Source organism: Amblyomma maculatum, chromosome 2 (assembly GCF_055883805.1).
Source record: "Amblyomma maculatum isolate TAMU_Amacu chromosome 2, ASM5588380v1, whole genome shotgun sequence".
Taxonomy (NCBI): Eukaryota; Metazoa; Arthropoda; class Arachnida; order Ixodida; family Ixodidae; genus Amblyomma; species Amblyomma maculatum.
Window position 1 is genome coordinate 165,855,286 of NC_139345.1, and position 27,238 is coordinate 165,882,523.

The 27,238-nt window shown below is 43.7% G+C and overlaps 1 long non-coding RNA gene across 1 annotated transcript; it reads right to left on the minus strand.

Moving 5' to 3' along the window:
* Positions 1-13,219: 13,219 nt before the first annotated feature.
* LOC146200353 (uncharacterized) lies at positions 13,220-20,319 on the minus strand. The gene is made up of 5 exons (XR_014704676.1): positions 20,288-20,319; positions 19,177-19,209; positions 17,040-17,133; positions 15,618-15,718; positions 13,220-13,285 (listed from the first exon to the last, which is right to left on the minus strand). It is a non-coding gene; the product is annotated as an uncharacterized LOC146200353 (long non-coding RNA).
* Positions 20,320-27,238: the final 6,919 nt, after the last annotated feature.

Below are 27,238 nucleotides of genomic sequence, written 5' to 3' on the forward strand. Positions count from 1 at the left end.
CGACAAAGCACTGTGAGGAGAGACACCATCATATGATTAACGGAAGTTCTGGCACTTTATTCCATATATAGTTGAAAATAGGTAAATGTATTTTTCTTTGTGAGAAAGTAATATTTGAGAATTACACGAGCCGATTTTTCTGCCGCGCATCGGTATATTCGTACTACGTGAGAGATGTATAAAAAAGATACCGAAATCGTACTCTATAAAAGAACAAAACTTAAGACACAGCAGTTGGTAACAATGAGCGGGGTCTTCTTGTCCCCACTGGGCAGGTCAGTGTTCAACCAAAGGTATACACTACGGAGAAAGTATTCGCGTCGTAAGGAGGAATTGATGCAAATAGACGTGCGCTAAAGAGCGCAGAAACTGGCACATCATTTTAGGAAATGAAAAAATTGCATGATTGCAGTTAGCTTCCCTTAAGAGCTTAATTTCGAAAGTCTTTCCCCCTTTTTTTGTACGTCTGCTTTTCTACTTCTACATTGCATGTTTGTGTACTGGTATTAATTTCATTTCTTTCTTTTTTGTTTTCTTTGACTTCGTCATCGGCGACATTGGCATCTCAGGACTCCTCTCCTCTACATGCGCGACTTTACTGACTTACACGTCGTCTTATAGGGCTTTTTATGAAGTCTAGGCCTAACGAGCCGAACAAGAAAATTGTCGTCGTTAGAACCTATTGCGACATCTGACGGACACATCTCGCGCAATCTCGCGAACAAATCTCACGGACAAATCTCGTGGGCGCGAGATTTTCACCCTGAGCCTATAAAGGCTTTCGCCTTGAAAAGAAAATAGAATAAGGACTTATTCATCGCAGATAAATACGCACAACCTTAAAACAGACACTTTTAAAACTCATCTTCTTGATCTGTCATTTCAACCCGTAGAGATCTAATCACTGTACATCACGTCGCTTTAGCACTTTCGATGTCTTGTAGCGATTACAACGGACAAGGATTTCTGCAGTGCAATTAGGCCGAGTCGTCAAAATGTAGCCTTGCATTACTCTCGGCATCAGAATGAACTGCTTGCTTGCGCACTGGCTGGGTTCTGTAACACCCGAATTTTAAGGTCGTGGCTGCCGAAGACACAGGTGTATCTTTTAATAGACCAGCTAGCTTCTCTCATTATATCGCCTAGAAACTATCAAAGATGTTATGAATGGTTCTTCAATCTTGGGAGACTTCTACAAACTAGAGATGGCGAAAACAAGTCTACGAAATATAATTTATTTGACAATCGTTATAACCCTACAACTCACCGGCAGGCGCTAAGTTAAAACCTAAAGCATGGAACTAAAGGTGTATGAAAAGGAACACAAGTCACAAGAACAGAAGTACTTCATGCAAACGGCAGGGGTAAGTACCGCAAAAAATGGGACACTAATACTGGGAGTGGCAGAATCCTGTTTACCAAGTACACATATCACGCCAGAGGTTAAGACATTGTTGAACAGGCTTCTTGCTGAAGGCAGACGGAAACATATTTAGTGGTCCATAAAATGAGGCACCCAGAAACGTAGGTATAATATAGTTCAACACTGAAAATCGCCCGTTACACAATATAATTTTGTTTCTTAATGCCATGTGATGACTGGCGAGACGTAGACGGAAATACCTGGAGAACAAACAATCATTTGATGTGTATAAAGGATGCAAATGCGTGCTCAAATAATTTTTCGTCATGTTCTGATAATTATATGCATATAAACATCCCTATTGGGCGAATAATATACCTTATTGTTGAGTATCGCTGGGTCATTATTTTTTATAAAGGCATGTTTAAAGGTTATATGATGTAGTTGCCCCGAGAAAGAACATAGCTCAAATTACAATAAAAAGTTCCGAGAGCACTGCTGAACATGCAGTGGATAAATGCGAAAGGCTGAGCGTGTTGCTGCTGCACATGGTACATCGCGTGCCCCTTATCGAACACAACCAGCGTTCGACACATCTCGAGGACAAATCTTGCCGACGCGAGATTTTCGCCATGAGCTTTCACGGCTTGGAGGGGAAAGGCGCAGTATCTGTCATACATGTTTCTGTCAGCACTTGCAAGTCTTTTTGGGGGTAGCACAGAGCCCATACGCCGGCAACCGGATTTTCGAGTCATGGGGCTAGTAAATATTTCGCTTTAAAGTTTATAATAAAAGATAACCTATGTTTTTGTAACCAGATGTGCCGAACGCGCGAAATAATAGATTAGATAATCATAGGAAGTGCAAAAGAGAGAGAAAGATAACAAGGGGGAATACTTTCACCGTAGGGAATACTGCTGAAACAGCAGAATACGGCGGTACACTGTGAAGTAGGTTAGAGCATTTATTACGAGTCCATATAACTGCGGTAAAACAGAATTGCGTTTATTATCAGCTCAAAAAGCCTCTACAAAGTGCATGTGCTAGGAACAGCAGGTAAACCCATTTGTAAGGAATGTATTCATTGCAAGCAATCCAAACCAGATTTGATTCAATAAATAACGCAGTATGATAGCGTTCATTCATAAAGCTTCGGAGTCATCTAGTAGGAAACAGATAAACCTCGATATAGTCTTTTTAAGGCGATATAGGAGACAGTATTCAAAATAATATTTCTGTTCCCTTCCATGACCTGCTTTCGCAGCTCGGCCGGTTTAATCGCTTTGTTGATTTCTTATTTGGGTCAGTATCCGTTTACCTGTAGTATAGTGTTCTAGAATTGAGAAGTGTGCCGTCTGCCGCCGGCGAGCTGGTCGTTTCAGCGATGACAGGAGAGAGGGCGCTGTGTGCAGGAGGAGCGCAGTGAGCGCGGAGCAGACAGCTGGGTGAACCGTCACCGCTAGTTCAATCGGACTCCGAAGGCGCAATAAATTGTGTCGCTTTAGCTCCCACACGCTTGTCTAAATGTATTAAAACGGTTATGTTCATGAACAAAACAACTAGTTCCCTATAAAATAAGCGGCCGTCGCCAGGGAACGGCAATACACATACAGGCAATGTAAGATACAGATTACCGACGAACTGCCAAGCAACGGCAAGATATATTTCCTGAACGTATTGGGTACTTTATTTCTCGAACACTAGCGGGAGGTTCAATGACGAATGTCTAACGTATTTCTATGATCATGTAAATTTTTAATATTGGATGCACCGGTTTATGCGGGCTAGACTGAAGTCTTCCATCGACGCTCGCATGTACTGAAAACGCAGTGAATGGTGTTTTAGGCTAGGCTAGCGTACTTTTTGCGCCACATGTAAATAGAGGTATGCGAAGATTGCTTGAAGACAGAAATTATGCCAGCGCCTACTGATGACTTTATTTAAATGTGGGCGAATACATATGAACTGGCAGTCCTACTCAAAACGAAATGAATGAATGACAGCACATAGCAATGAACGAAACCACACAATGGACGACGTGAAAAAATAATCGCGACTTAGTGCAAGAATATGGTACAAACGTATAAAACTGTACAGAACTATATGAGAATTTAATGAACTGTACTAGGCCGTGCATAAATTAAGCTGCTAAATTTGAAAACACACAAGAGAAAGGCAGAGTGATTAAAGTCCTTAAACACGATTACTTGCACCTCCTCGCAGCTTTAGGTGCTTTACCTGCTCTGCTTTAGAGGTCTGCTCTTGGTTTAGCGACTTGGCATAAAAACGCAATCGCACGAGGACGTAGAACTTCACTATGTTAAGTGTCATTTCTTTGTCATGAGTAGTGCAACCAAACTTGGAACCCTCTGCGCTTTGCAAAAACAAAGCAAGTTCACGCATGCTATTTGCGTTAATCTTTCTTGAACTAAAAAAAAAAAAACGTGAAAGACTCTTCCAGCGTGTGCACGAGCTTTGCAAGCTCCGAGGACGGATAAAGAAGACCTCCGTGGTCGAAGTTTGAGATAAATTGATTTTCTTCTTTTTGTACCGCGTACGATTTGCTGGAAATGAGATAAGCGGAGCAAGTACTGCATTTTGACTTCATGAACTTTCTAGCGACATATCCTGCAATATAAGCTATGAGACGGCTAGAACTGTGCCTAGTGACGTATCTGCGGTCATCTGAAGGAAGGGAATTCAAAGTAGCTTCGACGTCCTCGAGCCTTCTCTCGTCAACCAAACAGTCAAGCTCATCAATAGGATTTGAAAGAAGCTGGGTAGGTTTCTCGCTTGTAAGGCTAATTCCAAGTAAGGCATTTACAATCTCAGCATTACAATTTCCTGTCTTTGGGGGCTTCGCTAAGTTGTCAGGGCATTAACTGTCACTAAAAAATTGAGCCGGCGTGGGATGATCGTTGCAGCCATTAAATTGCCTCACGATGCCGAAGAGGTTTTCTAGTTTGTCTTGGCTTAGTCTCGATATGTGATAATGTATGTAAAGCCGCATTTTGCAGATAAGTAGTCAGCGAGGTCGACTGTGGACTGCAAAGTTACCCGAAGGCCTTCCGCGGTGCTGCTGCTTAGGAAAACATGCTTTGAGTCAACCATGCTTTGAGTGTATTTCGACAAGGGAAGGGATCGAATAGGGAAGGCAGCAGAAAGAGCGCGCAATGAGCAAGAAGAAAGAACGAAAGGAAGGAAAAGAGCATTCAGTAAAAGAAGGGGGGGGGGGGGGGGGGCGAAAGTTATACGAGACGGACGGAACTGTTAATATGCTGTCTGCAAACATGTGTTTTCCTGCTTGACCAATCATCGCTCTTCGCTCAACAACGCGCCATAGTACAACAGCCAGAGAAGCAACGCGATGCAACAAAATTCACGCAGGAAACGAGCCGCAGAAGCAGACGCCCCAAGCGTTTCCTCTGCGGCGCGCGCGCTTGTGATGCGCTCCTACGGCTGACAGCGCCACCTACGCTTTTCATCGCTCCGGCGACCACGTCGCTCCCATTGCCGCGCACCGAAGACGGCACACTTCCCAATTCTAGAACACTATACCTGTAGCAATTATCTTAGCGCCGTCTACATATTACGTAAGAACTACGCGCCTACTATTGCATCGATTGTAAAAACACTAATTCTAACGGCAATACTGCGCTCTTTTTAAGCACAGAGGTTCTTTTAGGCTGCGTATGGTGTTGCTTCTTTTCTAGTCATTAAAGTTTCTTAAACTGCAATTTGATAAACTGTGCTCTACGCGAGGATATGATACACACACTGATTTATTGATACCGCAGTTTGGAAAATGAGATGTTTTTGTGATGAGCGTTGAAATAGCTGTCACCGGCATACTATTTAGCAATAACTTCAAGTTTTTTTGCTAATTTGCTAAATTTTGTGTGAATGGGCCATCCCTTTCAAGGGTAGCTGAAAAACCAAGGAATTAGTATGCCAACGAAAAACTAGTATTAGTATAAGCTTGAACCCTTACAATGTTTACAGAAAGCGCAAATCTCTGATAATCGGTCCATAATTAAATATAGGTTTCAACATATGAAATACGGCACGTATTGTTTCGCCGCGTTTCTTGAGAAAACGTTCTAGATGGTAAAACTAGCTGTTACACGCACAACAGGTTAGTTTACTATATATTAAATGTGTAAAAAAACACCATTCGACACTTCCGACATGCTTTCTTTAATTATACAGTTGGAAAGAACACTGCCTGCTGATTATTTGCAGGCCAGAAAAGCCTACCTGTTACTGCTACCTCGCCTGCAAACATAAATATTAGAACCATAGGTGGACCAACAATTTCTCACTGTGTTCGTTCAGCGTCTATGGATTAGGTATAGCCGTAGTTAAAAATGTACTGGCCCTGACATCTGCTGCATAGCTGTGCATATTGTATAGTTTCGAGTCTTGAAAAAACAGCACAAAGGCCAAAACCAGACAAGAGCGATGAACACTGCGCTTCTTTTCCATTGTGTGTATAGTTATGTGTTTGCACTATTTTTCACATGATGCTTCAGCAACTAGCCTTTCAGTATGATTTGGTTTAGAGACGCCAAGGCTGGGAATGTTCCGCGCATGGGACCTACCACCGCGTGGCCTTTCATAGTTCGTGGGAGCTGCAAAGGAAACTGCCAATAAATTCGGCATTCATTTTTTTATACCAGTCAGCATTGCTCAATTTAAAGTCGCTGCAGACTTCAGAAACATCTAAATAACCTAGAAATAATGGAAAACTCCGGAACATTACGGAATCATCCCAGCCTAATCTCAGCGAATCTCGCGCTTCAATGAAAGCGATAAAGGCGTGTTTCACGTTACCGAGCATGAACTAACAAAGAGGAAAAAGTCAATCCATGCGCTACAATCACAGTGACAAGGCCGCATGCCGACGGCTGTTGAAAACAAACAAGTTAAGATTTGAATGGTTCACAGCAATACGAAGTCGCCTTTTGGGCAGCCAGGGTGGTTCCGAATCCTTGCAGGGTACTTACCATAAAGGTTTCAGCTACTCTATCCTGAAAACAAAGAAAACAAGACAGTGCGTTCGAGAAGAATCGAAAGTGACAAAGTCAAGACCTGAAGTGAGCGACAGGGCTTTCATACTATTGAACACAACGCGCATCGAGAGCTAATAAAGAAAAAGCCCTCAGTTCTATCTGCAGACAAGCTACGTTCAATGCCTTTTCCGTAGCAATTAGCTTTTTCATGCAGGCTTCACAGGAATGTAGAACTCAGCTAGAACAGCTACACGAGTTGAAAGGCAGTGAACGAGGATGCAAACACAGCGGAAACTTGTGGTTTCTAAGTTGTAGTGCTCACTTCGAGTTTAGAAATTCCGGTATTTTAGAATACAATTCCCATTTAACAAACGCTGTATTTTTGGTAGCTGTTTACTATAATTATGCATAAGTATGAATATCAGCATGCCTTCCTTGATCTCAAGTCTATAGAGCTGCACATTCCTGATGAAGTCGTATTAAAGTATTGCTATTTTTTATTGGAGTATTACCTTCTGAATAAAGCGAGTAGGGTAACCCATATAGGACTTACCGCACACGACTTAGCCTTGCTTATGCACTGAAAGAAAGAAGTCAGGCAGTATAGAACACTGCGCATTCTTATTCCAGCAGGTTATCAAGTGCATTCCGGAATCACATCAAGTTTATTTATTTATTTTATTTTTATTATTTTATTTAGGAATACTGTCAATCCCGGGCGGGATCGTTACAGGCAGGGCACAAAACGCATACAAAAAGTCAGACAATATTTGGAACATGTTCAAAGGCAGGGACAATCATTTAAAATAAAAGGAAGATTGCGGTCAGAAATAAACGAAGCAAGACAATGATCAGTGTATACAGTAAAAATTACAGTGAAATATTGATACATGAAAACAAAGAAAAAGGTATATGAATTTATTGCAGCTTACCGGTTTAGTGACCAAATGTTTCCATGAGCCCGTGCAAAATTTAACAACATACGGTTTTCTAACAACGAGATATCCGCGAATGCTAATGTGCGAGAAATTTTGAGAAAATATTTTTAAGACGTTAGCTGAATTAAAGTGGATCGATTAAAAAATAAGCATTTTGAAAACAAACTCTTCGTTCAATAATCAATAATGTCATGAAGAACGAAGCAAAGAGAGCCAGTGAAGTCTATAAATTTAGCTTGAAATTGTTTTACCTGTAATCCTAGCAAGTTTGAAATGTTTTCTTTCTTGGGTATACAGATATGATAAATGATAAATATAAAGCTAGCAGCATTACAAAAGATCGTGACTTGCCGCCGATAGAATGTAAAGCTGAAAAAGGAAATGTTACTGCATGTGCCAAGGATAACCGTGGTGTAAAGCGTTAAACATATCGACGCTCAATTCCGTGGCAGACAACATGAATTCTGTCTTTGGACCTCAAATAAGAAAAGATATTTTCGTTTTGTTTTCTTCCCGTGAACACAACTGGCTGACCTTAGTCGCGTTGTGACCCATCTATCATAATAATAATGTCATATCATCATCAGCCGGACTATACCCACTGCAGGGCGAAGGCTTTTCCAGTATTTCTCCAATTAACCTGGCCCCGAGCTAGCTGCATCCATTTGATCCCGCAAACTTCTTAACCTCATCCACCCACCTAACTTTCTGCCGCACCCTGCTACACTTTCATTCCCTTGGAATCCAATTTCTTACCCTAAGCAAATATCGGTTATCTTCTCTTCGCACTACATGCCATCTCATGCCCACTTCTTGATTTCTACTTGAATGTCGTTAACTCGAGATATTTCCCTTGACCTACTCTGCGCGCTTCACATATACTCCTCCTTATCGTTCCATAGCCCTCTAGATTGTCGTCAAATTAAGTAGAACCCTTTTCGGTAGTCCCCACGTTTCAGCCCCATAGGTGAGTACAGGTAAGATGTAACTGTTGTATAATTTCCACCTGAGAGGTGAGTACTGAGTAAATGCTGTCCATCCCAATCTTAATCTCCTAGTCATTTCCCTTTCATGGTTCGGCGGTTACTACCTCTTCTAAGTAGACATATATGTTACCTACCACTTCCAGTGCTTGCCTAACTATTGTAAACAGCTGTTCTATTCTGAGGCTGTTGAACATTACCTTTTTCTGCATTTGATTTTCAATCCCTAAATTATCATTGAGTTACGTTATCAGTCTTACCTATCTCATCGCGTTATCATGAAGATATAATTAGCTGTCATTATCTTATCAGTAACAATCTTTGATTGTATAAGACAATCAAAGATATCAAAGGAAGCTTCGGTGCTAAGATGGGCGTGATAAAGGACAAACGAGGCAAGGACCTCACTGAAGCCGCAGAGATAAAGAAGAGGTGGCAGGAATACACAGAAGAACTGTACAAGAAGGACCCGAATGTGCAAACCCAATATAAGACAATTGTGATCACTGATCTCGAGCCGGGCATCCTGAAGAGTGAAGTTGAATGGGCCTTAGCCAGCCTTGCTAAGAACAAAGCTAGCGGAATTGATAGCATTCCAGCTGAGTTGCTTCAAAACCTCAACCATGACGTTGTTAACATTCTGCATACATTATGTCAGAAGCTTCAGACAACCCTGCAGTGGCCACAGGATTGGAGGAGGTCAGTTTACATCCCCATTCCAAAGAAAGGCAGTGCCAAAGATTGTTCCAACTACCGCACGATCGCGCTTATTTCGCATGCTAGCAAGGTGATGTTGAAAATCCTCCAAGGTAGGCTGCAGCAGTATGTGGATCGGGAGCTTCCGGACGTGCAAGCTGGGTTTCGCAAGGGCAGAGGAACTAGAGACCAAGTTGCCAACCTTCGCTGGGTCATGGAAAAAGCAAGAGAGTTGCAGAAACCCATCTACTTCTGCTTTATTGATTATGCGAAAGCGTTTGACTGCGTAGATCACAGCAGATTGTGGCAAGCTCTCCAAGAGATGGGAGTTCCAATTCACCTCATCTGTCTCCTCAGGAACCTGTATGAAGGGCAAGAGGCCACAGTCAGAACTGGGCATGGTCTTACTGATTGATTTCCGATTGAGAAAGGAGTGAGGCAAGGCTGCATACTATCGCCCTGCCTATTTAACCTATATGCAGAGTGCATCATGAGGAAGGCCGGTCTGGACGAGTCTTCAGCTGGAGTGAAGATTGCTGGAAAACGTATCAACAACCTTAGATATGCGGATGATACCACTTTAATGGCAGAAAGTGAAGCGGAACTCAAGAGACTTCTGATGCGCGTACAAGAAGAGAGTGAGAAGTTTGGGCTTAAACTGAACATTAAAAAGACAAAGATCATGGCGTCTTGCCCTATCAAGTCCTGGAGCATCAAGGGACAAGAAGTGGAAGCTGTGACAGATTTTCTCTTCTTGGGCTCCAAGATTACCTCGGAAGGAGACTGCAGCCATGAAATTAGGAGACGCCTGCTTCTGGGAAAGAGAGCAATGGTTAGCCTTGACTGCCTAGTAAAGAGCAGAGACATTAGTCTGCCAACCAAGATCCGTATAACTCGTGCTATGGTCTTTCCAGTTGTGATGTATGGATGCGAAAGTTGGACTGCGAAGGAGGCTGACCGCCGAAGAATTGACGCGTTTGAATTGTGGTGCTGGCGAAGACTGTTGAGAGTTCCTTGGACTGCAAGAAGATCAAATCAGTCAATATTGTCGACCGTAAACCCTGACTGCTCATTGGAGGGTCAAATTCTAAAGTTAAAGCTCAGCTACTTTGGTCATCTGATGAGAAGAGAGGAGTCGCTGGAGAAAGATTTGATGTTGGGAAAGGTTGAGGGTCGCTGGAGAAGAGGTAGGCAGCGAACGCGATGGTTAGATGGCATATACGAGGCACTGCAGATGAAGTTATGTGATGTTAGGAAGATAGTGAGAAACCGGAAAGCGTGGCGTGACATGGTCAATAGGGTCACGAAGAGTCGGACACGACTGAACGACTGAACTGAACTGAACAATTTAATCCGATGACGTCATATGATTATCGTTAACGTTGACATGAATTATTGAGTTGAGTGTTATATATCTTACCTCATGCAATTAACATGACTATTTAGTGATCCGTGGGTTGTGTTACAATGACCTATCTCATTATCAGTATTCATTATTGTTAATTGCTTAGTTATAGTCGCACATGCTGTCCACATATCCGGTCCACACCACCACAATTTGTACTAGAGTGTAGCAGTGCAGTAACATACTGTGCTCGAGAGCCATGGTTTAAAAAGTAAGTGCTCTATACACATTCGTTTCTGTAAAATATTTCAATATTTTTAATATTAAAGCGTCGGGTCTAATCCAATATGGAGTACTTTACTATCACCTCCAATAGTCGACATTGTAACTTTTCTGTAAAAATCTAGAGCCCTGTGTTTTGCGTTACAGTTACATTGTTTAGACGACGCTGACAGCCGCTGTTTTGTTTCAGATAAATTTTTTTCTTCATGAAGTTAAAGAAGTGTCCCAGGTCTCGTAAGGAGGTGCGCATCCAAATTATCTGCAGGACTGCTCGGATACGCTGTTCGTGAGTTGCCGCTGCTTACGTTACATGTTTTATTAGTACAAAAACAAATTACGTTAGTGTTGTGTACGAAGTGCTGTGCTCGCCCGTTCTGTTGTGAATGGAGCAGTGCGCGCTAATGAACAGGCCCGCACCCCTCTTCGCGCTTCGCCGGGAGGACTCGCCGCGTGCCTGCGCTCAGCGGGACGCCCCCCACGGCGGGCTCCCTCACTCTCCTCTAGTTCTGGGAAACAAGCCCCATCCCCATCTCCGGCCTCCGTTCGCTCCGTTCTTCGCCCGGTAGTTCGGCCTACGCCTTGGCCGACGCTGGTCGCACCCTCTTATCTAGTGAATAAACGAAGTTAACAGTTTAACAGTAGCGCGTACGTCTTTTCTACATCGACGACGCGCAAACACGACAGTTAGCGACTACTTTCCGTAGCGCTAATTCGTTAGCCCGAACAATGCCAAAGTTCTGAATGCGCCTTGCTTATTATGCTGTCCGGGATCCAGACGGAGGGAACCAGCAAGTGCAGACGGCAGCTCAGGGTAGAGTGTTTATTTACGATGGAGTATGAGCGTGTGGGTTCGAGAGAAAAGAGAGAAAAGTGCTGATGACGATAGCACTGGCTGTATGAAAAGCGAAAGCAAAACTTGTGCGGGATACAACATCACCTGCAGCTTCAAAAAACACCAAACACATGCAAAAGGACAGTATGCATGAGAACCGAAACAGTGAAGTCCGTATTGAAGTCTATTAGGTGGGCGACGGTACTTCGACGCAGCGCTTGTCCTGGGTCTTTGATTTGCGGAGGTGTTGAACTCGTTTCAACAAGTGGAGAAGTATAATGAAGTTCAAATGTCGTTTCAACTGGTGCTGGTTCTGCTCGATCTCCGGAAGTAGTTGGCTCATTGTCTGGAGGCAGTACCCAGGGCGGTGTAGAGTCACAGCTGCTTTCTGGTACGCATACTAATTTAGTGCACTCCAGATGCGACCGTCACTAGGTGCAAGGAATTACGGCCTCTCTTTCTGGCTACTTTAAACGGATCCATATATGAAATTGATGCCTTGCCACCAACAGTAGGGATTCTTACCCAAACGAGGCCACCGTTTCGAAATGTTGGGGTCTGTTGTGCCCGGGCAAGCCACCCCAATTGCGCTCCGAACGTCAAGCTTCTCCTGCTAACATCCTCCTCGCAAACCCTGGGGCTGCTTCGCAACGCAACGGCGCATGTAAAGGGAAAATCGGCGGTCATGTTGCTCTAACACGCCCTGAATTCCAGACGATACTGCGCCATTCCCCTAGCGGCTAGTCGCCTTAGTGTCGCGGCAGATTTGAAGCGAGCGATCCGCGTGCTCGCTGATTAGACCTTTCGGGCCGCCGTTACGTGCTGCCACCGGATTGAATAATTTGAGTGCCAAAGGCTTTTCCAGGCTATATAAACGAGCGCACTGCTTCTGGAAACCGAGATTTTCACGTGCGTTCGTCGAGTGCCATCCAGCTCGCAAGTAGGAGTCGCGTCGTACTCTCCCCTGCCGTCGATGTGACACCACGCACCAAAGTTGTGTCTAGCTTGTAGTCGTCGACCCCCTGCCGATTTGCCCTAAATAATGCCCTGGGTATAGTGTATAACGCCGCCTTTTTTAATCTCTTCGACACTGACTCCGTTTCATCGCTACCGCCAGGAGCAGGCAGCTCTCGATCACGAAACGGGTGACGTGAGTTACGGGCCATATTCCTACAGCACATTGGATGGCAGCGTTCGCATGTCCCAGGCGTGACCGTGGCGCTACACTGGTAGGAAGCGATCGGATGTCCAAGACATGAACGTGCAACACACCGGCATCAATGGCCTCGCAAAGCTGGATGGAAGCTGCGGAGCGACCCGCGTCAAGTAGCTCGGTGCGATAAGTACTTGAAGTTTCCCTCAAACGCTAGACTTTCTCTGACTCCGTTTATGATAGCTTAAAGAAAGGTTTAGGTGTAGCATTGTGTTAATTTTGCATGCGTGTTTCAAGTCAAGTCAAAAGTGTTTGAAAACGTAGGGATGCTGAGAGGGTAAACAAGGAACTGTGTGAAATACTTGCGCAGATACGTTTTGCTAGAGTCAGTTAGCGAACGTCAAGTATACTCTAAAGCGCAAACAGCTAGAGGCTGGTGTGCAAGGTGTAGAGTTACAAGGTCAGAGAACTTCTCCAAATATGTGATGAGTTGGGCTCAACGAAAAAAAAAAGGAAATTGTTGAGATCATGTCGACCGAGGAAGTAACGTCTGAAGTAGTCAATGAGGCCTGGGATGATATTCAAAAGAGGAAAATGAAGGATGAAGCCGAAAGATTAAAACTCGAAGAGCATGAGGAGCGTAAAAGTCTTGAACACCCAGAGCGCGAAGAGCGTGAAATGCTAAAATGCAAAGAAGAGGGAAGAAATAAAAGCGGTTTGAACACTTAAATAAAGCTTATGCCGTTCGAGCTTCCAGTACATGAAAAGAGCGTGGAAAGGCATAAAACTTTAACTGCCATTATTTAGGGTAACTGTTCAAGATAGCAAGACATTCTACAAGGGTTCCTCATCGCCGAATACATGGCAGGGTATCTAGCAAGTTTCGAGGGCTTGTGCAGAAGGAAGCGCGTTGAGCGAGATAATTGAGCACAGCAAATGGTAGTTATTCTCTCCGCTACCAAATGAAGAAATCAATTGCTTGTTAGGGGACTGCTTGAAAACTACGATGACCTGGAAGAACCGTGACTAAAATGATATTGGCTGTCACCACAGGGCCTTCGGTACAGGTATTAGCGCTGGAAACTTTACCAGATCGTACTTTGATTTGACGTATCCTTAGAAGCCGCTGCAACGAAATGACTAGACGGTGCGGAAGTTTCGGAGCAAATTGAACTTGCCCCAGAGAGTGAAACACAGCTCGACGAAGTGGCCGAGGAACGCGACCGCAGCAGTGAGCCGACTGAGCCTCGAATAAAATAGTATCTGGATACCTGGTTCGAGCCACCTGCAGCTCGACCCAGGTACAAAGCCACTGCGAACCACCCTTTCTTTCGCACGACGACTTTGGAGGAGACCTATTTCGAAGCAAACACGGGTTCTATTACATCCTGCGACTGCAGACGGCGTAGCTCCTCGGGAACTTCCTCTCGCTGCGTCAGGGGTAGCCGTCGTGTTTAGCACAAACAAACGGCACGGACGAGCGACGCTAGATGTGGTGCACGAAGCTCTCTTTACGAGCGCGAAGCCAATCTTGAAGAGGTGCGAAAACTGACCCGGGGGCTCGGCGGGGAGCAAAGGGGGAAAGTATGCGTGCTTGACGCTGCGGCATGTCAAAGTTGAACCGACGATGTTTTGCCTAGACTGCGTATGGCGTCGAGCCCAAGAAAAGGTGCGCCTTTTGTTCTGGTGTGAAACAGCACACCAGTGGTGGTTTCGCCATGAGTCACGTCAGCCGGAAAGCATCGACGCTGTTCATCCATTCTCCGGAGTAGTTCTAAAGATTGACAGTAGGGGGCACAACGCATAGACATCTGCAAAGAATCTCCTGTAATGTTCTTCGCTCGCCAGACTGTAGTACCAGTGTCAACAATGAGAGAAAAGGAACGTTGCCACATCATAATTGTGGCACGAATGTTGTTAGGTGGGGAATCCTGATCGTTGATATTTATGATTGTGATGGCGTTGGCCGTCTCAGCTTTCGGACACTGTGCTCCTCTGTTAGCACTTTTTTTCCTTTACTTGCAGATACTTGCAAATGTACAATCTTCGCCCCTCTGCGGCAGTGTCTGGCTTTTGCTGGACATGCTGAGAAATTAGCGAAATGCAAAGCCGAACCAGAACGGTAGGAGGTACAATGCGAGGGGTTAAATGACCCCGTTCTTGTTTCTCGACCAGGGGTAGCAAAAGTGCAGACGGTGAAGTCTAGTAATTGCCTTCTATAATTTCTTCTAATTCCTTGCTCGTTCAGCTGTCCAATGTCAACTGTGCGTTGTTTGAAGAGTGAGTGACGATCCAACGTAAAGTAAGCGCTCTAGTACATTCTGTCAATTTGTTCCCCCAAGTAGTTGGTCACGGATCATGCTGTCAGTTTCAGTTCCAAAAGCGTACGTAAGTGAAAGTCCCCGAAAACTGTTTAAGTAAGCTTGAAAATTCTCACCAGGTAGTTGCTTGCGTTGTCGGAACCGGTGAGGTTCCATCAAGTTGTTTTTGCCGCTGCGAAGTGAACATCCAACGTTGCTACAGCAGCATTGAAGCGGTCTTCGTCAGCACTTGACGTGACACTTTTCAAAGGATCTGCGTTGCTTCTTGTTGCGCCGAGGCTGTTGTATACACTTTGGCGTTCGACACCGAAGGAGTTCAGAAGTATTGCCTCACGATGCTTGTGCTGTCGCCCCCTACCTCTTCCAATAAGTTCACGAAGACCAGCTTCCGATATTGCCAAGATACTCCAGGTTCGCCTGGCCTAGGCAGGAATGATCCGCCCGACATGATTTCGGAAGTACAATTCTCGGAACGGAAAACACTCGAGTCCTCGTAGCCATTTTATGGTGTCCGGTATCCGGACGGAGGGAAGAACCCAACAGGCGCAGACGGCAGTTCAGGGTGGACTGTCTTTTTTACGACAGAGTATGTGAGCGTGTGCGCTCAAGAGAAGGGAGAGAAAAGTGCTGATGATGATAGCACAGGTTGAATGGAAAGCGAAACTGAAATTTAGGCGGGATACAAAACTTACCTTTTCTAGTCCTGTAGGAATCACGAAAACGTCTTTCATACAGTAGATATCTGGAATGCTAGCGTTCAGAGAGCCCAGCTTTTGCTGAAGGGATGCAGCCACTAGGAAAAAAACAGCAAAAGCTCTCACTTAGGTCTTGGCGCTTTGTTTTCACGGCGAGTGTCCATGCAAATTACCAAAAGATCCGATGGAATTTTTTTTCAAATGCGCAAATGTAAGAGCGTGGCAATTGTCACGAAAACAAGTATTGCTCGTTCTGATGCATCATCAAACTCTTGACACGCATGGATGCTGCGACGTTTATGAGGTGGATCAGAACATACCTAAGGCTGCAAACTAGAAACTTATCACAACTAGCAGCCTAACAAAGTATACTGAACCATAAAGGTCTGAACTCTACCCTTCTAATTCGGTTGTCCTTGGCCAACTGCGGCCAATTTATAATCGGGCAACTCATAATCTGTTCCGTCCATCTTATCCTCTGCCTCACCATACTACGCTTGCAAGGTGCTGGCATCCATTCTGTTGTCCTAAGGACCATTTCGTCATCCCGCCATCAAATATTCGCGGCCCGTTTCTTGTTGTTGATTTGATACAGGCTGTCGTAAACTCGCATCCGTTCCCGGGCCAATTCTCCTCTTTTCTTTTATATTACATGAAAATGTAAGTCTGATTACCATGACGATCTTTTTTATCGTGCTTTCGAATTACGTACATTGTCTGTCCATGTCCCATGATTGATGACCTTAGGTCGAATGACATCAACACGCGTTTGTTGCCTGACACAGTCTGTCGACTTTCTGTTTATAAGTTGTCCTTCACAGCTCCTGTGTTGCGTTTACGCTGAAGCCTTTCCGTACGCTTTCACGTATCTGCGTCACTGGTGAGTGCGCCGGTAAGACACGATTGTATTATGGTACTTATTTTGTTTATTTGGAACTTTAGGGGATAAAAGCAGACTCTGTCTGGCTGACGCGGACCCTGTCACACATGCACTGTTCGGCAAGTGTGGGTGATCAATTCATCACTGGAGTAATTCATCAAATGGTGATTGAAAGTGATTCTAAGTGCAGTGAGGATTGAAGATTGTGGGAAAACTCATTCATGACCCGCAGAAAGCCCTTGCAAAATACCCTGTACACTTTCCTATTCTAGTCACTTCGCACTCATGGTTCTGATCTGCGGTCACTAACGGTCCCAAGTAGAAGTATTCTATGGCCTTCAAGCGTCTCGTTACCTATCGTAAACTGGTTTTACTTCCGAGGGGACTGATAAATTCTTTAGGTTCGTGCATAGTTTTGACAACAGGCAGATGAATCGAATCTGTTCAAACCTCACAGGAGATCGGACTCAGAGAGCTCTAATGCTTGCGAGGTAGGAACAGGAGAGCCTTAAGTTTCTCCTTACGACGCGAGGACTAACCTTTTTGATTTCTTTCCTTGGCCACCCGGACGATGACCTTCCCCAAGATGGCTGTCAGTTCTTCTGGACGTTTCCATCTACTGCCCATGGTGCACTAGACAGAACCAGATATATTTTATTCTCTGTTGAAGAAAACGAAGTGACCAAAGGTGCGTGCAGCTAGAGTGACCACATAGGTCTTCAAAACCGGACATGTGTCTGTTTTATTGCATCAAGCTATTCTTCAAATATTGAGGCGTTACCAACTGGAAAAACACATGTTTTTCCAAAGTTGCATCTTCAGATATACAGTTTGGCAATGTAAAATAGCGACATCTTGGCCTCCGTATGCTCTCAACGGAGGCGCACTCACTCTGGGGGATTTTTATGAACGTTCTTTCAACAAGAAAGAGGTTGTGCAGATGAGGGAGCGTGCTGTAAGGGTATCGGGCCCCGAATGGTAGGAAGAGGTGAGTATTTGTGCAGGAGGGGATTTATTTACACTCAGACGTTTACAATATAATGCTGACTTTAGAAGTGAGGTACTTGTTTATTGTTTTAATTTGCACTTGCAAAATGCGCCGAGATTGTAAAGAATATGCTGATTAACTCTGTGCAAGGAACGAAAGCCATCCTAATACCGGCAAGGGCAAAATAAATTTTGCCACGATTCTTTTCCTTTTGCAGTAATAAAACATTGAAAATATTAATCACCGCTTAGAGGTTACCTGCGCTGTGCAGACAGCTTAAAATGTCCCTGTTCGTAAAACAATCCTTTATTAGCTCCTGGCTTTCTATAATGCTACCGATTTATATAATTGACTGGGCAACTTATTTGCCAATCTAATACTGGAGGTGAACACATGACCCTTTTCGTGGTTTCAGTGAGCATTTAGTGATCAACGTCTGTGTGCTATTATTACATTTCTTACTTTGGAATAGGCTTTCAAACATATGCCATAGTGGATAACCACCTTAAAAGCAAAGCTTCTTTCTAACAAAATCTCACACATTCACATCCACTATCTCATAAATTACTGAACGAGAAACAGAATATAAAGTTTATAATTCAAAAACGAGACCCAAGAAGAAATTACTATAAGATTTTCAAAATAAGCAAGCTTAAATTGCACAAAGTTCTGACCTTATCGAAAATACCATTCGGACCATTCGGACAAAGGTCCGAAAAGTCCACTGAGAATCAACGTAGAACACGTGTGGCGTTGAACAGAAGAAGGTAATTTAGCGAAAACGCAATACTGAAATGAATGCTTTTACGCTTATTTTTGCCAGATTCATCATGAACAGTTGGTAGCCAGAGTACACCAGTTGTGAAGGATATTTCCTTATCTCCAAACAGCCTTTTCCTACAAAAATTACACATTTTCTGAAGGTGCATTTTAATGTTTACACCCTAGAAGTGGTCATCTTCCACAACGTTTTTAGGCAACGGCATATATCTTAGTTTACAAAAAGACCACCGCTTAAATTTTGTTCGGGGTCAGTTTGGTAACTCATAAAAGACGCCATTCACCTGAATGCATGCCGGTGATATCGGCCATATTTTATATATGCTACGAGTGTGTAGGGTGAGAAAATGTCAATAGACTAGGTTATTCGGCTAGCCTTACAGCTGTACAGTCATTACATATTGGACGTAAATTGCTGATGTGATAGACATGACTTTAGGCATGACGGAAGTACGAGAAACATGGCCAATTATGTTTACGTTAACAGGTGTTTCTTGTTTTAACTTTTACTCAATTGTATTTTTAAAAACTGCGAAATATACTTCAGTGCGGTCTGTGCAGACTCGTTGTAAAGCAGAGCAGAGTGCAGTATCATGTTTAAATATTTGGTGAAAAATTAACTGAGGGTGACATATCAACGTCTATTATTTTGGATTTCAACAGGAATAAGTATATAAGAAGGGAAGTTCGCAAGCACCTATTTCAGTTCACGTGTACATTTTCTCAGTCGGCTATATGATTAGGGACATCGAACTTCAAAAATACCCATAAGCAAGCTCGATAAGTTGATTTGGTTGGGATTATTGGGTTGAAGGCCCCGAAGCCACTCAGACGTTGAATCATTGCTTTTGATTGTGCTTCGATGTCAAAAACGTTTCTTCTGCCCATATATAATCTGACGTACTTACTCTGAAAAGCTGTGGGACGGTGTAGGCAAAGAACTGCACCGCATATCGGGAACATATGGAAAGAGAAAGAAAAACTCTATAGAAAATTAAATGCGAGACACGCAAAATTCAGGGAGGGTACGAAAACTAATAATAAGGTATTGAGCATATTCGCATCACGCGCAACAGCTCTCACGTATTTCATTTCGGCAGTGTCTGAAATTTAATGAATTTCGCAAGCACTGAGTTAGCACTTGAGGCTGCAGTGGAAATAATTGTCTAGAAGCCCACGGCTGCCAAGTAAAGAGTATACATGTATTTAGTACCGCTTTTTCAGCTGCCCGCTAGAATCAATATTTGACGTATGTGAGCTAGGAATGTGTATCTTGTAAGTCTGGCTAATGCGCAAGTGGCTTTTAAGAATGAAGCGGCAAATGTCCAGCATTCTTACTTTAAGCCGAGTATGTGTTACGTAGCTCAGCTACAACGTTTAGAACATCCAGTGACTGCACTTAAGTTAGTGGTTGAAGGTGATTCGCAAGCATCTATTATCGCTGCTAAAAAGTGAGAACAGGTACATGAAAAGTAGTGAGATCTAAGAGTTTATGAGATAAGTGGCGCCTGTGTGCAGCTCGCAGAAAGGTGGTAAAAAGTTACGAGTATATCAAGTACGTTTGCAAGAGGTGCATAAGTTAGCTTTTTTTGTCACTCTCAGGATCTAGGGCCGGAGAAGAGTGGAGCTCTGTCAAGGCCACCACCAACTAAAAAACACGAAGGAGTGTTAGAAAGTTTGGACAGAGTCTGCAAATTGTCTTTTTAGGACACATTTCAGTGTGCTAGAGGCTTTTATTGAGAGTGTAGCCATGCACGAGAGCCAATTCTTCCCAGGTTTGTACGTATTTCCCTCAGGATTCAGGAAGCAAGGCCTTTTCCAGTCACTCGTTTTTAGGAGAGGTTTTCTGTAGCAAGCAAAAAGCGTCTCTACTATTTGATTTGCTTGATCGCCACGCCTGTCTCGTTAGAAGGCTTTTTTGTCTAGTAAATAATTATAAGCAAACTGTTATTGCGTCGACTTTGTATTTGTTTTTATCTCCGAAATGCTTGTTTCAATATCTGCAGGTTTAGTACTCACGGGGCTTCTTTCGCACCAGCGGGCTACTCCGGGACACTGTAAAGAAAAAAAAATGGAGCAAATTTATCAAGAAAGCGGCAGGCAAGGTGGTGCACTCTGTTTAGGGAGCGCATTTGAGGAGAGCCTCCCCCTGGTAGTTGGCTGAGACAGCTCTTTCTACAAATGTTCACGACAGCTGTTTTCAGTGAGGGAACAATTCGCTTTTCAAGAAATGGTTTGCTCAACTCATTAGCCGTGACATTAAAAAAAAAAAACGATGAGTTAAAAACAACAAGTTTTATCGAGTGCGTGTATCAAGTTATGCAATCACGACGCAAGAAGGCTGCCAATGGCTGCCGATGCTATATATGTATGAAAATAAAATGAGAAACACTCAGAGAGCGCTTAATTGAATAAAAATGACTAAAAGCTATCTCCACGAGCTGAACCGAAAATTGGTGCATATACATGAGCCATAGCGTGCTAGAGACGTGGTCGGTGCAATTTAACGCAGGTATTTACTCACAATGCAATAAAGATGCGTCGTTCGATTGCAAGCGTATAATCGTACAAATGAAAAGTGCATCGTTTACTTCTAACAGTCTAAAGCGTTCTTGTTTTCCAGCATGACTCTATTTAAACGCTGAAATGAGACGCAAAAAATTGGAAAATGTTTATCCAGGCACATTTCGCTCGACCCGTCTCTGTTCCTTTCTGTGCAGGAGCCTCTCGGCGAGCTATAGATAATCGGATTAGGCATGTCGTCTGCGCCACTTCTGAATCAGACAGCTCACGAGGTGTCTCGCCTGGAACATCTATGACGAAGCTGCGAATAAATTGGCTAGAGCGGTTGTAATGCGTTGGAACTGGCTTGAGAGGCAGCGGAGAGTATCTTCACAGGACGAGTGCACATATCCGGCGTAGCTGCGGTTGAGTGACGTCATGGCTGTCACGTGCCTAGGCAAAGGCGAATTCTTGGTTCCGGCGGCGGCAACAGGTATTTTACGTTTTAGCTGTCACGTGGTTTTTCCTCGGTTTAAGTTCGATGGAAATGCTCAGCGCAAAAAAGACAAGGACGCAAGGACGACACATGAAACACACGAACGGTGACTTGCGACGGTTTATTTCGAGCCACGGAAACGTATGTATAGCTGAAGCAAGGTCGACATCACACATGCGCAGTAGGTGAACATTCATAAGATTACGTAAGCATAGCAGATCCTTACGAGTAAGAGCAATAGAAGGGTTGGCTTCGCAGGACCCACCCAGACAATATATCATCTACGCTTCTAGATTTCTCGAGTTAATTGACAGCGGTGTTTGCAGTAACGAGCGTTGTTGGCAAGCAGACTGGCACACGAAGATTTCATCTGAATTGCTTTAGTTTCAATTTTCGTTTTCATCTAAACTATTTTGCTTTCCCGTAAGAAGCTGTTATACTTACGTAATCATATTAATGTTTCTCCTACTGCGAATATATGAAGTTTACCGTATTTCAGCTACATATACGGTTCCGATGCTCGAAGTAAACTGTTGCCAGTCAGCGCTCGTGTGTCCCATGTATCTTCTTTGTAACTTTGTCTTTCTTTGCGCTGCACATTTTCATCATGAAAGCACACCCAGACAGCTACGTTAGTGAGCCTTAGTTCAAGGCCAACGTTGCACGCACAGCGAAGTTAGGGAGAGGAGTAGTAAAAGCTGCCGCTTTTAAAACACTTGCGATGACATTTTGCGCCTAGACATACACAAGACTGGACTTCAAGCATATGCGTGAGGGCTTCCATATCAAGGCAGAAATATGCGACAGGTTCACGGTGCAAAGCTTGCACAAGCACCTGTATCGGTGCAGGCACAACGGCGTCCAATCAGAGCGAAGCAATGCCCAAAACACCGTTTATGGTTTCCACTTAAGTGAATGGCTTGCACAGATGTTCCATTCTCAGTCGCACTTCGAAACTGTTGGCTGGTAGACGCGAAGGCGCCTCCCACGGTGACCATTTCAACAGAGGCTGCAGTCAGCGTGCAGCCTGTCGGACTCCATTCAGCGGCGTAATTCGAGAACGGTAGGCCTAACCTTATATGCAGCGCTGCAGCATTCGCCTGACTAGGCGCAACACAGTACTTAGCGCCGTGCTGTTTTGTGCATCTCTCGTCGAAACCATTACTTGCCGCTTCCAATGCGAAACTGACAACAGATGCACGCATTTTCCACTGGCGTAACACAGTATCACTTCGGCCTCGCTCCATCTCTATTACCATACGTTATTTTTATACACAGTTGTAATCGTGGATTTCAAGTTTTATTAACACTGTCAGAGCTCCATGGAAGAGCAGCCGGAGGGGCTTAGGTGTTCACGAGGTTCTGTGCTCCTTTACAACCGATGTTCGTTTCCCGGTTTTCGAGAGTTAAAGGGTTACAGTTAGTGCTCCCAATTTGCATTATTCGTGTTTAATGTGTTCACCTGCTTGCACACCAATTAGAAAGGAACATGGCGAAATTCTCAAGCATATCTGACCTTATTTGCTTAAGATAGTGAAAGCGATGCTTGTTATTTTTCGAGTAATGAGTCGTAATTATCTACCAAGGGCTGTAAAAGGTTTGGGTTCCGTCGTACAAAAAAGGCTTTCAAACCCGGTTTTTCCGCTCAAGGAGTCTGCGAAGCCGCGCCTTTATAGGAAGACGCTGTTGTAAGAGGACGTTAAATTTATAAAACCATTATGGGAAAAAAAATATTGCGGGATACATAAGATCCGGTTTTAATGGATGACGCGAAGCCGTTAAAGGCTCCTGTTTGCAGCTCCCCTTGAGCACATACGCTTTGCTACCGGGCTTAGTCATTATCATTTAATTTGTGCCTGTATTATCCCACACATTCTGATTCGCACACAGCCGTACGATATATATAATGATCAAAATCGCTGGTGTGAGTCAGCAAGGTTTGGCTGATGCCAGCAAGTAGGTTGGGCGCAGCATAAGCGTAGCACGTGCGTGCATAATACTTGCATTCCACCCCGAAGCGTGAAGTATTGTGAATAAGAGGCGAACTCGGGCTAAAATCGTGAACCCGAGCTCAACTCGAGAGTGCCATTGCGAGAGCAGCAACAATGTGGGCCATCACATCCAGCTGCGGAACACATCAGCGTGACCAACGCAGAGTTCCAGCGCCAATTTGGCATGCAGAAACTTATATCGCTTTGGCTGTGCGAAGAACCAGATGACACACGTCTGTGAAGAAAATGTGGCAGATATCACTCGCCCAGACTCAGTTCTCGACCTTATGGAGTGGTGGTATCACATGCTTTGCAGTATGTGTCGACAGCACATATGCTGGGTAAAGGTTCCTTCCAATTGAAATACTGATGAAATTAACAATCTACTTATTGCCATTGCCAAAGTCTTGGGAAGTGAGAAGATTCAACATCTGCCGCCTATAAAGTGCCATGTAACTTGCCTTACGTTTAAACTGTTAAGGTGGCTGTGGGCATACATTAAACACTAATTTGCTAAACACGGCTTTCCTAGCTTTACTCTGCATATAGAGTTTGACAAGCTTTCACTCGTCTCAGTCACCGCCGTAAACACCAGAACACAGTTCTTCTCTCATGACTCAGCAAAGGTAACATTGAGAGTCATCACACCCTTCATATAAGGTCATAACCTACCAGGTTACGTGGCAAGGGATGTTTTCATGCCACAGACGCCGCCCTATGATTTATTTTCTTTTTTTCGTCGGCTAGGAACGTCGACCTTAGCGCCTCCGGTTTACACATCGCTGTGCGCTACATTCCTTAATTTTCATAACACAAAATAACAGACTTCAAACTATTCTAAACCACGTTTAGCACACATCCCGAGTACTATCATATGCTCATAAAGCACCTCAAATTACCTGCTAAAATCCGCCAAAATCCTTTCTTCTCACTTTGCTTGCACACATAGTGCAATCAATGGACAATCCAACAAATGAAATTACGCATCGAGAATATGATCACGTGAGTCTAGCTTTGTCGACTGCTTTCGAAGGGCATGATATGACGACCAGGCAGCGATGACTTCAGAACGACTATAGCAAATCAATAAGACTGGAACGCGAGCAGATGTTTGAATTCCATTCTTTGATACCATTCTCCATTAAACTGAAGGCTTTGGCAGACCTAGTGGAGACCACTATCAGTTCCAAACTCGGGGGAATATTGCACTGCGCCCCTGGATCGGAATGGAGTCTCGTGAAAGGTGTTCCACAAGCTGTCGCAGCAGACCATCGTAATACCACATAGGGACACCAACGCTTATTTTGGGGCTTTTGCCTTCTCTAAGGACAAAGTAGCAATCCAAAGCGTTACTCTCCCACACATTCTCACTCTGGTCTACCGGAAATTCGGGAAAACGATAAACCAATGCCGCCAAGCATAACGGCCTTAACTTAAGCCTTCACAGCCTTCAATGAGAAACGAGAGATAATTTTATTAACAGTCCGTAGAGACAGTGCTATGGATTTTCTCAGGCCATCAGTTTCTTTTCTGACTTTAAAATAAACTGGCGACAGTGAGGCCCCAGTATTAAAACGAGGTTTTGCTATCGCTAGTCCTTCAAAATTGTAATAATTGGAATCTACAGAAATGGCAGAAATTTGATTTTGTTTCCGAAGACGGAAAAATAGTTGAGAAAAACGTATTGTTGTGATCTTTTATAACCAGAGGATGCAGATAGAGCCGCTGCTCAGCTTTTTATTCCTCCAGACTGGCGGACAAAAAGATGTACATTGGAATTTTCATATAGTAGGGCTATCTGCTAGTCTGTCCGTCGTTACGCTTTCGGAGTGCTCTGGCTGAACGGTCTATAAGAATGTTACTTCCGGACAATAAGAACATATGTGCGCGTCTGGCAACGCTAAACACTTGAAGGATGGATGGAGTATAGTAGCATCCCCTCGGAAACGGAGTGGTGCAGCAGCTATCATGCTCGTTTTTTTTTTCTATATCTTAATTATTGTTTTACACCGGTTAGCTATGCCATCGTTCCGTTTATTGAATTTTCGTTTTTACTTAACATTATGTAACTTGTCCGCTTTTAAGCCACCAATCTTCCAATCGTTTTTTGCTAGCTTCGACCTTCACCTGACCACTGTTATCTCTAAACCTCAGGGCCTCAGAAATAATGACTGTGCCTGCATCGACATCCGGATGAATACCATCACATTCGAGTATAGGATGGTTGATTGTTTCTATGAATTTCCCACATACTGCACATGTGTCATATTCATGGCTAAATTTCTTTTTGTAGCTGCGTGTTCTAAGGCACCCTGATCTAGCTTCAAAAAGTGGTAGGGCACTGACAATTGGGCTATCAAAGGAAGCTTCATTTCTGATCGGCCTTTTCCGCTTTCGGTATAGTCCTACACTCTGTTTCTTTTCCATAAAATGTATCCAATTTTTACCTTCTGTGTTTTTCACCTGTTGCTTAACGCTCTTTATTTCTTCGTCCTTGTAACCAGTACACTTCCTTATTAGTTTCATAGTTCTTTTCCTCCATTGTGAGTGAGCGCATTTTAGGTATAGGTATTGAAAACTTTAGCTGCTCCCCTGTTATTTTCCAGTTTCGTCAGGCGCACCTCGTATAATATTTTACTCTGAGCATCCTACACATCTAACGATGCCCAGCCCATATCTCCCTGTATCGCCTCATTTGTGGTTTTGCCGTGAGCTCCCAGTGCCAATCGTCCGACGTTCTCTTATTTATTTCTAATGTAGACTGCACCTCTGATTTTAGACACAAAACCGAATTTCTGAAAGTAGTTCCAGGCACCATATTTTTTTTTTCAATTAAATTCATTTATTTTTTAGAGCAGTTACAAAGCAACTCTGAATGGTCCCAATACCACTCAGCACGTTATACCTGTTGTATCCCACAATTCCCTACGCTTCATTATCCTGGCATTTATTCTCCATCTTGTCCTAAGTGATTGCTGACGCTTTTCAGTGTATCCGAATCCTCTATTTCCCATACCCCGCGATATTTATATTCTGCAATCTGGGTATTTTACGACCTTTTATTTGGCCCTGTTCAGATGAGCCGTTGAAAATCTTAAGACCCGACTTAACTGTGCTTAAACTGAAGCCTAGAGCGTCCCCTTCGTCTGCGCAATATTTAACTAAAATTTCCAAGTTTTCCTGGCTACCTGCTAACAGCACAATATCATCTGCATACATTACAAAGGGGAGGCGCTCCTCTACAACCTACAAACTTTTACAAAGCCTGCGCCGCTTTGTGGCAACCAAGATAACGAGAAGCGCCACTCCTGGTTTTCTGTTTATCAGTGCTGCCATAACTATTTTCTGCTAACGGCATTGAACGCTAAAACTTTAAAATCAAATATATCAGGCCCTTAAAAACTTCAGTCCTCTCATTCTATGCAATATTAGGCATAAATTGACTGGCTCAAAAGGAGACCAAATATTTTATATTCTTCGATGAAAACATAACGCAACATTGAGCCCATGTCAAATATGCCCCAACCTATTTTCAGCTTCGAGTCGTAGCGATGCTTTCGGCGGAAGCGATTAAGAATGGGCTAGTTTGGAATGCCAGCACAGGAGACCACCATGCTTAGTAGTACAACGCCCTTCAATATGTTATATCTAGTACATGCAGTGAAAGTTGTTGTTATTACGCATATCATTTAAGTTGTTTATAAACATAGCTGTAATACGCATTCTAATTAATCTGCAGCAGAGCTCTCCAAGGGAAAGACACGTACGTTAGAGATGGTTCCAAGGTCGGGAAACTCTATGTGGGTGCAGTCTGGAAAAGATGGATAAAATATCTGAGGCTCCACGACTAGCGAAAAGCACCTGACGTAAGTTTCAGGCAATCGGCAACATTTCGTCTATTTTTTCGGCTGGCAGTCCCACATTCAAACATTTGTCAAATGGAATGCTTGAGTAAAAACGAAAGTTTAAGTGACACCTTAC